This window comes from Sceloporus undulatus, chromosome 1 (assembly GCF_019175285.1).
Source record: "Sceloporus undulatus isolate JIND9_A2432 ecotype Alabama chromosome 1, SceUnd_v1.1, whole genome shotgun sequence".
NCBI lineage: Eukaryota > Metazoa > Chordata > Lepidosauria > Squamata > Phrynosomatidae > Sceloporus > Sceloporus undulatus.
The window spans coordinates 113,267,546-113,280,749 of NC_056522.1; the positions used below are offsets into that span (position 1 = coordinate 113,267,546).

The 13,204-nt window shown below is 43.0% G+C and overlaps 1 protein-coding gene across 3 annotated transcripts in view; it reads left to right on the forward strand.

Moving 5' to 3' along the window:
• The first annotated feature begins 4,871 nt into the window (after positions 1 to 4,871).
• The window catches only part of LOC121917014 (blood vessel epicardial substance-like), an 87,396-nt gene continuing 79,063 nt past the window's right edge, over positions 4,872 to 13,204 (forward strand). The window contains exon 1 of one of the 3 annotated variants that reach the window (XM_042442635.1): positions 4,872 to 4,906. The gene's annotated coding sequence lies outside the window, so the exon portion shown is untranslated. Of the gene's footprint in view, positions 4,907 to 5,011; positions 5,179 to 5,263; positions 5,390 to 13,204 lie in introns of those variants that run through there. The other 2 variants (XM_042442644.1, XM_042442626.1) reach the window with 2 other exon arrangements.

A 13,204-nucleotide genomic window follows, 5' to 3' on the forward strand; every position in this document is an offset into this window, starting at 1 on the left:
GGGCCCACTATAAATGACAATACAGGTATTACAAAATAAAAAAAAATCCAAAACATTTCTAATCCCAAGCATTTTGGATAAATTAGACTCGACCAATATATAGGATTGTATTGTAAATTACCAGAGTGCTGATATGACTGCATGTGCCCAACGCTGAAAAAGAAAAACTTTTTGTTATGACAAAGGAAAGCAATCTCTATGAACTGACACAAGTTTCATCAGTCATTCAGGCAAATGTTGGGTCCTAGAGGGTGTGTATCAATGCTAATGTACCTTAAATGCCCCAGTAGACCCTAACATAAGACTGGCAGTTTGGTAAATGCTACAAAATTTTTGCAACAAATTAAAACAGCCAAACCTTCTGTTCCATATGAAAGAATGCATAGGCTCTTTGACTATTAGAGAAAGGATCCAAACTATAACTGCCAGCAGTATCAAAATGACATTACTCTCTGAGTGGGCAGAAGCAAGATCAGAAACCAGATCTAGACTGGAATCTAGACAGTTGTGAATTTTCAGTAGACCAGCAAAGGTCTCCAACTTACCACTGTTATCATGATAGCATTCTTTTACAGATGTTCTAAATCAGACTGGGTTGTCTGAAGGGGCAAAAATGGATTCAAACTACAGGACAAGAAATTCCTGCTCACCATTGGGAAGAACTTCCTGACACTAAGAACTGTTCAACAGTGGAACACCCTCCCCCAGGATATAATGGAGTCTCCTTCTTTGGAGGTTTTAAAACAGCAGCTGAATGCTTTGATTCTATGTTCCTGCATGGCAGGGGGTTGGACTGGATGGCCCTTGTGGTATCTTCCAACTCTATGATTCTATGAAATTGCTCTGCCCATCTCAGAATTCACCTGTTTAAATGACATACATGGTCGAAACATTAGGAAAAAGTACCAAAGCTGTATTCCAGGACTTTACAATGGCGCAAAATAGATCCTGGTTTGTTCTGACTCAAGCCAAAAAGAGTGAACTATCACACTGGCATGCAGTCTGTGCACTGGTATGAAGATGGGGAGAGGGGCAGAAGTAGTCAGGATTAGGTGTGCTGGTCTCAGTGAGCTGCCAGTATCATTATAGACATAATTTCTTTTTATCGCCCATGTGTAAAATGATTAAACAAGCACATGAGTGGTCAGTTGCACCATTAAACCATTGCACACCCCTTGGAGCAAAATGATGGCAAACACATCAGGTTACCAACTATACAATATAAATAATAAAAACATTAACAAAATGGCTGGTCTAACAGGGTGCCATGGGAGGATGGGGGAGTAGGGGATATGTACAGGAGAGGCAACATGATATTGTGCTATGCCACTATGTCATTTGGTATACTGATGTGTTGTATGGGCAGTTAATCAATCATGCGATTGAGCGGCTGGTCGCATGGGGGGTTCAGAGTTTCCAATAATTCTTTAAATGGAGTAACCCAGAGAAAATCCTTTCATACAGTGGCCCTTTGCCTTACGCGGGGATTCGTTCCGGACCCTGCCGCGTAAGGCAAATTCTGCCTATGCTTGAGCCCCATTGAGAATAATGGGGCTTGTGCTTGCAGCGCGCCATGGCATGCACACCATAGGCATGCACACCATTCAGGAAATGGTGCAGGGCTTTCAGCATAAGCTGAAAGCCACGTAAAAGGTGCCTGCATATGACAGTGGCGCACCGTATATGATTCCAGGTCAGATTTTGCATGCACTTAACTAAGTAAGAAAGGTGCTAAGAAACCCAGTTGCTGAATTGCAAAGATGCTTACCAGGTCACTGACAAGAGCCTAATGCCATTGTGGGCCTGATATGCATTGGGGACCACAAGGTATCTGTCCCAATTTGCCTCAGTCCCATTGAGCATTGATCTTTTTGCTGGCTCTACTACATAGATACATAAGAGCAGCCCTCAATATTTGCGAATTCTATTTCCTGTAAAAGCAAGTTGTGCAACACCAGAACAGGATTTTGGCCAATGCTTTTCTTTATTCTTTTGTAAGACACCTAGGACGTTTTCACACAGGGAAAATTGGAAGGTTGAACTGGTCACAATGCAGGGTTATCCAGGGCATTAGGGACAATTTTGCAATTGCTTTTCAGATGACGCTGCACACAAACTGGTCAGAATCCAGACAGAAAGTGAGGTGAATCAGGGAATAAGCATTTTCACAATGCATTTCATTTCCAACAAATTTGCTTACTTCGTGTAATTGCAACAGTCTGAAAACCATGTCCCAGATTCTCCCTGTTCCCAGATTTTTGAGGGTTCCTTGCTGTGCCAAGGAGAGGGAGTCTGCTTTGTTCTTAAAGGGACACATACACACATACACATTACAATTTGGAATTCCTTTTGTACAGGAGGGAGAAATGGAGGATATGTCCTGGAAAAGGAAAACATCTGAGAATTTTAGCCCTAGCTGGAATGAGGCAGGTTTATGGATCGGCCCCGTCTTCTAGTGTGTGTGTGTGGTTTTATGGGAGTTTGCATACCTTAGCCTTCTTTCCTCTGAAATAGCTTCTGGGGCAAAGAGGATTTTCCTCCCCAGTTTCCCTTCTCTCTGTGGAGCATGTTTGTGTGTGAACTTGTGGAAGTGACAGTTTGGAGCATGCTCAAAAAAGTTATTTCCAAGTTAGTAATAGGATTTGTCCTCATCTATCTAAAACCCAAATTCACTTTCGACCCACTTTGTTGCCTAAGTAATGTGCTTTTAACCCCTTGTTGTGCTCTATGTGTGATAAGTATTAGCAAATTTGCTTGCTTTTCCGGGATGCCAACACTTTAACCATTTTTGGTATGGAAGCACATAGGTCCCCATGTGAAAAAGTCCCTTGAGTCCCAAACTGGGAAAAAGATGGGATAAAATAATATTAATGATAATAGAACCCCAGAGGTGTGCATAAGACTATGATTAATTTCAGCATGAAGTGAGAGAGAGAGAAAATACGATTTCTCCATGCAGAGACGTATTCCCCCATATCTCAATCAGAGTGACCTTCTTTTCAACATGTCCTACATGTCAACCTTTCTATCCAGGAGGAATGTCAAAATGTCCTCCATTCTGAGCATATGAAGGATTTCACGGCTGGCATCCATAGTTTTTTTTCAGGTTTTTCAGGCTATGTGGCCGTGTTCTGAAAAAATTTATTCCTGACGTTTTGCCTGCATCTGTGTAACACCATGCTTGCTGATCCAATAACATCCAAACAATAACACCAGTGTGTCTTTGAAGGCTTGCAACATGTAATTGTGCATTTTGGTTGGCCTAATAAAGGTATCATTGTTTGGATGTTATTGGATTTGCAATATGGCCAACATGGCTACCCCTGGGTGTTTTTTGGATTTCAAGATATCATGTTTGCTGCTCCTCTTTGAGAAATTTGTCTGCTTGGCAGTCTCTCCTTGCTGCAAATGGGAGGGAGGGGGTAGGATGGGTCCTTCTTTTTTCCTAGAAGCAGCAGCAGACAAAACTTACCCCCAATACTCAGGATGCATTTCTTGCCTGGAGGGGAAAAGACACCCAACATGTTAGGCAATAGAGTGTTTGAGGACACAAGGCAAAAGTTGAAAATCTCCCCCCCCCCCTTATTTCAACATGATTGATAAAATGAAAAAAAATAATAATTGAAATGCACATTCAGTCAAGGGTTTGTTACTAATCAAGTACAATTTTAAGCATTTCTCTTGCTCAGAGTTCTATAAGTATATTGGAAGCCAACCAGACATTTTAACAAAGATAAATTCATCAGAAAACATTGTTGAGTACATAATAAAATACAGCATCTATAGCTGTATATATACCATATTCAAAGTACAAGTGCAAAGCCTTTATTCCAGTCAACAGATCTCCAGGCGATACAGTTTTTTAAAAAATCAATTTTAACACAACAATAGCATATTAAGAAGCAAATATATGAGTACAAATATAAATAATTAAAGATAAAAACCTTCTAACCCTTCATCTGATTAATCTATGAAGAATATAAGCAAACCCTATTATATGAAACAGATGCAGCACTTTCTTGTTATTCTGTATACTGTAAGATTGGGCTTTATATTTACATGTGTGTTTTAGCTTTGGGGGGGGGGTCCTGTTGTTGTTGTTGTTGTTGCTGCGTGCCTTGAAGTTGTTTCCAACTTATGTTAAAGCGACCCTATCCTGGGGTTTTCTTGGGAAGTTTTTTCCAAGGGTTTTGTTTTGTTGCCATGGCCATCCTCTGAGGCTGAGAGAATGTGACTTGCCCAGGATCCCCCACTGGGTTTCCATGGCTGAGTCCAATCCAAAGCTCAGATCATTACCCCATGAAAGTTTTTTGTGGGGTTTGGGGGGCTATGTGACCGTGTTCTAGAAGACTTTATTCCGGACATCTGTGGCTGGCATCTTACCCACACTGGCTCTCTCACATCACCCTTAAACCTTCCCACAACCCCCGAGTTTTGCCAACTTCTCCCCTCACAAACGTGTCCTTGGCAGAGGAAAGGCCTGGGTCCTGAGGCGCCCTGAGGCAAAGCGCCTTCAAGTCATTTCTAACTTATGGCGACCCTATCCTGGGGTTTTCTTGGCGAGTTTCTTCAGAGAGGTTTGCCATTGCCTTCCCCTGAGGCTGAGAGAGTGTGACTTGCCCAAGGCCACCCAGTGGGATTCCAACTCTGGTCTCCAGAGTCCCAAACTCTCTCAAACCCCTGCACCGCTTTTGGACTGATCCTGAGGTTTTCTTGGCAAGTTTTCTTCAGAGGGGTTTTGCCACTGCCTTCCTCTTGAGGCTGAGAGAGTGTGACTTGCCGAGTGTGTTCTCGAGCTGAACAGGGATCCGAACCTTGCTCCCCAGAGGGAGCCCGAGTCCCACACTCCCACCAGACCCATCAGGGAGGGAGGCTTTTGAAGGGCGCAGGCTCTGCTTTTGGAGAGGTATGGTGTCCCCAAATGGGACCCTGGTGGAAGGGGGGGGGTTCGGGGTGCGCTTGCGCGGTCGGGGTCTCCCTCAGCCCCCTCCCCCCCTCCTTGTCTGCTCCTGACCCCGGAGAGGCGCCTCACTCGCGGCTGCCTATTTTAGTCAAAGCAGCCTCGGGCGCCGCTGCTGCCTAAAGAAGGCGCGGCTCAAGCGGGGCGCTTGCTTCCTTCCCTCCAGCCCTTGGCGGGCAAACTTGGGGCAACGAGAAGGAGAGCCCTTCCACCCTCAGGTAAAAGGGAAGGGGCAGGGAGGGCGGAGGGCAGAGGGCAGGGCCTGAGAAAGTCACTTCACACCCAGTGTGTGCCCCCCCCCGGTCCCCCTCCCCAGGAACTAGCCTACCTTTCAGCCTTCTTCTCTCCAGGAGGAATGTCCCTTTGGAGCAGGACTAGAAGCACAGAATTGTCTTCAGAGCAGTGGCCAGCTTTCATTTTGTACCCAGGGTGAGCAGACCTGGTTCTCCTTTTCTAGGACATTTCTTACCAGGAGGAATTGCAAAATGTCCTCGATCGGGAGCAGGACTATGAAGCAGGGGATTTATCTTGATAGGATAAATACAGAATACATCTATATAAATATAGGACGGTGCCCAGCTTTTATTTTGTACTCAGGGTGACCAGACTTGGTCCTCCTTTTCTAGGACATTTCTTACCAGGAGGAATCCCAAGATATCCTCTATTTGGAGCAGGACTAAGAAGCATGGGATTAATCTTGATAGGATAAATATAGGAGATATATATATGAGTGTACCCAGCTTTCATGTTGTGATCAGGGCGAGCAGACTTGGTCCTCCTTTTCCAGGACCTGCCCAACATCTCAGCCTTCTGTCCAGGAGGAATCCCAAAATGTCTTTCGTTTAGAGAAGGACTAAGAAGCATGGATTGACATGAGTCTTTTTATCTCAGGGTGAGCAGAGAGAGGTTCTTCTTTTCCAGGACCCTGTTCTCTATTTCCACTTTCTGTCCAGGAGGAATTCCAAAGCGTCCTCCATTCTGAGCAGCATGCTTTGACATTTCTAGGAGTGTTTTGAGTTTGTATATGGCCATGTCCTCCATTTTTTGCCTCGAATGTCCTCCATTTTGCAGTGCCTTGACCTCCTTTATGGTTATGAGGATCTCTGGTCACCTGCTTCTGCTCTTTGTCTGCATCTGAAAACTCTCCGCAACCCAGAGCTGGTCTGTGTGTGTCTGTTATGTGTTTTCAAGTCATTGCCGACTTGTGCCGATCCTATCCTGGGGTTTTCTGGCCTTTACCTTTTCCCCTGAGGCTGAGAGAGTGTGCCTTGCCCAAGGTCAGCCAGTGGGTTTCCATGGCCCAGCTGGGAATCCAACCCTGGAATCATAGCCCAACACTAAAAAAACACACTGGCTCTCCATATTTTATGTATTTATTTATTTATTTATTTTAACCTAAGGCCACTGTGTCCTGTGGTCTTCTTGGCAAGGTTCATTCGGGGGAGGTTTGCCATCACCTTTCCTCTGAGGCTGAGAGAGTGTGACATGTCCAAGGTGGGTTTCCATGGCTGAGCTGGGAATGGAAGCCTAATCTCTAGAGTTATATAGTTGAACACTCCACCAAGCACCAAAGCTACAAAGGGGAGAGGGTCCTTTCTTTTCTTTCTTTTGATGGGGCTCCAGGTATCCTGAGAGTCCCATCCTCTCAATTCAGAGCTTGGACTCCTCAAGGTCCCAACATGCTGCGTTTGTATCCCCAGGTGAAGAAGGAGAGGTGGGTAAAAAAAGAAACCATCACAGGTTTGGGCTGTGAGGAAGACCTGAAGAAGCCCCTCTGCCTTCTCTTGCCCTTGCCCTCTCCTTCCCTCTCTCCTGGTGCAAGGGGAGTCCTGAGGGAGTTCCCACCTGGGGCCCTGGTTCTTCCTCCTGAGAAGGAAAAGGAGGAGAGAGGACTGCCAGATCAGGTCTTGGGGCTAAACCACACCACTCAGCTCCTTCCGTCTGCTGCCCAAAGATAAAAAGGGGACTGCCAACCCAGAAGGATGGGGGGAGTAGAGTCGTTTTCTCCTTCAGGCGTTGGAAAAAGATAGGCTGCATTCCATCCACACTGCAGAAATAATTCAGTTTCAACCCACTAACTGCCTTGGCTCAGTGCTATAGAATTCTGGGAACTGGAGTGGCTTGTGGCTCCAGAACTGAGTTGGACTTTTCTAGTGCTTTCTGGGTGTTTTTTGTGTGTGTTGTGTGCCTTCAAATCATTCCTGACTAAGTCGACCCTATTGTGGGTTTTTCTTGGTAAGATTTGTCCAGAGGAGGATTGCCCTTGCCTTTGCCTGAGGCTGAGAGTATGTGACTTGCCCAAGGTCATGGCCAATCTAGGATTCTGTAGGACTCTCTAACAGGAGACATCCTGGAGTTCCAACTTCCCTGGAAATGCTGCTTTCTGATTTGAAATGTCTTACCAATAAGGAGATTAAAGAGTCTTTGGTTATGCTCAGAAGGACCACCTCTGTCACATTCAACACTGCAACTGCATCAGCACTGCAGAATTAATGCCCTTTGTACCATTTTAAATGACACAGCTCAGTGTTACAGAATTCTGAGATTGGTAATTTTTTGATATATTTAGCCTTCTCCATCAGAAACCTACGAGAAACTGCAAATCTCAGGATTCCATAGTATGGAGCCATGGCATGCAACTACCAATGTGTGTAAGGGCTACTGCACTCAAAACTGCCTTTGGATCAGGTTTCTATATACAATACTAACTATAACCTTGTTGTTGTGTCCCATTGAACTCTGACTCATGGTGGCCCTGGCATAGGATTTTCTTGGCACGATTGGTTCAGAGGGGATTTGACAATACGAAGCAAGAGAGAATAGGACTTTTTCAAGGTTACCAGTGGGTTTCCATGGCTGAGTGGTGATTTGAACCCTGGTCTCCCATAGTGATAGACCAGCACCGAAACTACTACACCATGCTGGACCTAAAATCATGCATTTTGGAGGTTAAATAGGATGGGGCCCAGTTGGAGGTTGGTAGCTCTGAAATCAGTGAGCAGTGAATCTACTCCAGGCTTACTCCAAAGTTGCCATCCAAGCAGGGACGTAGCCAAGGGGGGGGGTTCTTGGGGTCCAGACCCCCTCCCCCTTTCCATTAGAAAAATGAATGGTGTGTGCTGCTGCGCCGCCGCACTCAAGCCCCATTATAATGATGGCACTTAGTCTGGACCCTCCCCCCCTTCCTAAAATCCTAGCTACGTCCCTGATCCAAGTTACCCTCTCCCCTCATAGGTCTTTTAAACTCTGGACTTAAACACAGAGCAGATTTACTGCATTATTGACAAATAATCCAGTTTCAGACCCCTTTAACTGCCCTGGCTAGGTGCTAGAGAATTGTGGGAACTGTAATCTAGTTAGATATTTAGCCTTCTCTGTCAGAGAGCTCTGGTGCAAATTCCCTAGCACTGAGCCAGGCAGTTAAAGTGGTGTCAAACTGGACTATTCCTGCATTGTGTTTTGGACTAAAGAGATCCACTAGACTACACTCAGTGGGCCTAGTTGGATATGAGAACAGCAGTATCATTCTGAATATATGCATCAGGGACTTCCAGGCAGGGCTGGGAAACTACCCTGTCTTAAACTCTGTAGAGCCATTACTGTCAGAATTGATCCTACTTGGCTAGATGTTTTAAGGCCACTTCCTCTGTTCTTATGCTGCTCCCTAGTCCAAAATCAAAACTTCACTCTTGTATCATACATTTTTCTTTCCAGTGTCTGGAAAAGTAGGCATGCTAATCTGCTGCAACAAAAAACAAAATAAAACCATATTTTTATGTAAAAAGATTAATGCATATATTATGACATAAGCTTTCATGGATATTAGTCCACAAAAACTTATGCCATAATAAATCTGTTAGATGTTAAGATGGCACAAAATTCTTTGTTGCATTTAATTTTTATTAACTTTCTTTCATATAGTGAATCACACATGTGTGGCATCAGGACAGTTTGTGTTGTGCTGAACCTGAGCTTGTCCCTTTTGCAGTCCAGGTTTATACATGTTTTCTATGAAGTAGGTCTCATTGAATTCAGTGGAGGTTTACTCTTTGGGTAATGATGCAGAAGAGGAAAGGTCTGAAGCAGGGCTGGGGAGCCTTCATCAGCCATAACCAGGCTAAGTATAGTTTCCCAGTCCTGTTCTGAGAGTTGGGCCAACCAAGCTCAGGCAGCCAACCTAGCAGACTATGGACCCATACAGACAGGCCAAAATAAAGCTGCTTCGGGCCACTTTGGAGGTATGCTGTTTAAATGATGCATGTGTACTAAGAGTCCAGAAGCCATGGCAAAGAAACAATCCAGTCCTAAGGTGCAGCTTCCAGACTCTTAGGACACATGCCTCATTTAAACAGCATACCTCCAAAGTGACCCAAAGCAGCTTTATTTTGGCCTGTCAGTATGGGGCCTATGTGAGAAATGTATATATTCCTTCGAGGTCTCTGATCCCAGTACTGCCCTGTCCTGTCCCTGCATGATCTGTGTATCCCTTTAGAAATAGGAATTCTCCCTTTGGAGGATATTGGAAGCTAAGGGCCTAACAGTGCAGGTGTCCTGAAACCAGATTTATTTCCTACACTATTCATGCGAGACAGAACAAAAATGATGGTTGCAGAGGTTCAAAGTTGCCTGAGAACCTTGGTTTCTGTTCCAGGATGTATGGGTTCTGTTGAGGAAAATTCACTCTACAGCTCATTGGAGGCATTCCTTTCTTTATGATTGAGTGCTGGCCATGAAAAAGATTCTGGGATTGAGTTGCTGTCAGTCTGTCAGGTGCTAGCTCAGGGTGGAGAGCAACAGAGGGTGACAAATAAAAACACCAGAAAGCTTTTTTTATTAAGTGTAATGTAAAAAAAGTAGCCCTTATCAAGAAGGTGATGTTTTTGTTTCGTTAAAATCATCATTTTATTACATATACCCCAAAAAACAAAAAAAGCAATTAGAAATTGTAAGAATTTTTAGGTTTAATTCCAGTAGGATTATGGGGAGTAAGGGATTGTATCCAAAGCTTCCCAGACAGAAATATGTATTCTTCTGTTTATGCTTTCTTCTTTCTTTTTGTGGTTGCATCCCTTACGTTGAACTTGAGATTGCATTGTCCTTGGGCAACATCTTGTCCTCTTTAACATGCTGTGCAACTGATATGACGACAACAATGATGATGATGATGGTAGTAGTAGTAGTAATAAGTGCTTGTGTTTAGAAAAGCCTGAAATATAATCACTCCATCATAAGCCAGTGTGTTTGGGGAAAATCACCTAGCAGAAAGAATTTGATTCAGCTGTAGAAGCAGGCTGTATATTTACTGCCGTGATTCTGCATTTCCTGATTTTTCACTCACTCACCGCTTTCGGTGTAGATTTGTTAAAGGGATTGCTATTCACCTTTTTAGTTTTTTAAAAAATATTTTGATAATGTTGAAACCTGTGATATTATTTTACCACTTAAAAAGATAACTATGGCTTGAAGGTGCTGTGCCTCAAACACCACTTAGAACCCTTCCAGATAAAGAAAAACATCTCTGAAAGTCCCAGGTTTTGTTCTGGTACAAACCTGTTTTATTTTAGAGATCCATATTACTCCTTCTTCATCCTGATGTATTTCCTGGGAACTCCTGGTATTACCAAGGATTTTCATTCCTAATTCCCAGATCAAATTAAACCCAGCATGTTTTAAAACAAAATATATCTCTACTTGGCTGTCTGTTTGTATTATCCTGGAACTAGCTATGATGGCTGCCACCAGTAAACAGAACTATTGTTTCCAGGTCACAGATTCTACAGAGATAAAGCAAGGGAAAGAAGAATGGTTGCACCAAGACAAAACGTTCCTAATATTTAACTAGTGTAATATTGCCAAACACTTTGTAGATAAAGTTCAGTGGAACTGGGGGGGAAATCAGTTTCTGAAATGTTGCATGTGTCTAGTAGATGTGACACATGATCAATGGGAGGAAAAAGAAAAAGCCCATGACAGAGGAGGGAGGGAAGCCTGGCATATTTCAAGAAAGAGTTTTGATATCCAGGTACATCAAAACAAACAAACAAACAAAAAACCCTGGAAACTCTTGATACTTCCAGAGTTTTTTCTGCCTACTTCTGGATGAGCCCTTAATTAACACTGCTTACAGTCTGATGTTTCAGCTGAAATGACAAATAGTTGCGGAGGGAGCTTGTGATCTCAGTATACAGAGGGAACCTTACCACAAAGTTATATAAGGAGGCTGCCTCCTTGCTTGGACCACAACCTGCCAGTAAACACTGGTAAGCAAAATCAGAAACTAAAACTATCTTGGAAAGAGATAAAGGGAAGGGAGGCCTGCTAGCCAGAGGGAAGGTAGGTTTTCATCTCAAATTAAATTCTGGTTTAGGATGGTGTCTGAATACAAGTATTGCAAGGCTTTCTGTTATTCTGGACAGGAAAATGAGCTGCTTGCTGTAACCTTCATTAGTGTCTGTTTTTGCTTGACATAATTTTTTAAAATCTGATTTACTATTTGCTGACTCTTCCATAGTTTATCCTACATGGCAACTGTCGCATAAGATTGATGTATCATCCTGGAGCACAGAACTACCTGTGAAGCAAGAACCTTTCAGCAACCAAATTCTCAGATGAATTCTGCTCAGATTACTGATTAGCATTAGGTGGAAACTGATTTCTAAGTACATATAATAGAATAAACCAGGTCTTGGGTGTTCTTATATTAATTTAGTTATCAGCATTACTTGCACTTGGACTTGATGAAAACATGTTATATCTGGCCTAAACTGGTTGTTAGTTCCATCTAAGTAAGTTCTAGTGATCCACTTGAATCAACAAAATTTATATCATCAAGTTCCCATTGACTCACTGATTCACCTTTAATGGAGACTAGCAACTGATTATGTAGGCCTTTACTCTAGGCTTCAGAAACAGTGCCTTGGGCCAGAGTTCCCACCTCCCTGTTTTGAGGCTTTAATTTTTTTTTTACTGGTGCTACTTGTTCTTCTCTTCAAAAAGATCTTATCTAGAGGCATGTGCATACCAAGAATGTGTCCACATTAATTCCATTCTCCATGTTATAAGTTCTAGAAAAAGAATCCAGGTTCTGGCATCTGTGGGCTAATACACCAGTTTCCTAGCTCTGAGACTTAATTGTCTCTAAAATGTGAAAGCAATATATTCCACTGTCAGGAAAGATGCTTCTGTTGACAATGAGTTGAATTCATTCTGAGAATGAATCCTGTTACCTGAAATGTAGTACATCTTCCAATGATATTTTTAAAAGCTCTATCTATCTTGTCAGTTTATTTTGGTTGCTTTAGTCTCTCTCCATCTCACATACACATACGTTTTGGAAGGAAATAAACAAGAGAAAGAAAATAAGTTCATTTGAATGGAATATTTTGCAGTGTCAGCAGTTCGTTTTAGTTTTATGCACATTAAATCTGTGGCTTTAGGTACTGTATATGGTACCATTTCATTTAGAGAGCTCTTGAAATCTTGAATTTCAGAGCTTCCTGAGTTGAATCCTCACTGCAGAAATAATGCCGTTTGACACTGCTTTAACTGCTATGGTTCAGTGCTATGGAATTCTGGAATTTGTGGTTTTGTGAGATATTTAGCCTTCTCTGACAGAAAGCCCTGGTGCCAAAATAAATCCCAGGATTCTGTAGGATGGAGCCACAACAGTTAAAGTGGTGTCAAAATGAATTATTTCTGCAGCACGGATGATAAGATGTTAGTAAGGAATCTGGCATCCCAGAATTCTTGTCAGTATGCTGACTGGTTGTGTGAGTTGACATGCACATGGAGCAGCATGTAGGGGTGGGGAGGAATAGTCTATTTTCTTGCTTAATATGGAGCAAATCTGCCTCTAAGGGAATTTATATTCAAAAAACTAAAGCAAAATGTTGAGTTGTTGCTTCTCTGTGATGGTATATAAAAGAGCACTTTCCCAACTGGGCTGTTTTCAGAGAAATACTGTACCTTCATTGTTGGTGTGACTATTGGATGGAGTTAGTTTGTGCTGATCACAAGGCAAGCTTTTGGTCTTGCATTTCATTTGCTCTTTCGTGTCAGCTGATTCATGTCTATGGAGTGGTGCCTTTCTAGTTTTCAGTATGAACTTTAGAGAAGGTACCCAAGGTGCTGAACCTTGTTTGTAAAAGTATTTCAGCACCCTGGACAGCTTTGAAATTGGGAAAATCAAGCATGGATTCACCACCTCCACTGACAAGGGAGTCTTCAGCTGAAATTTTGTGGGAG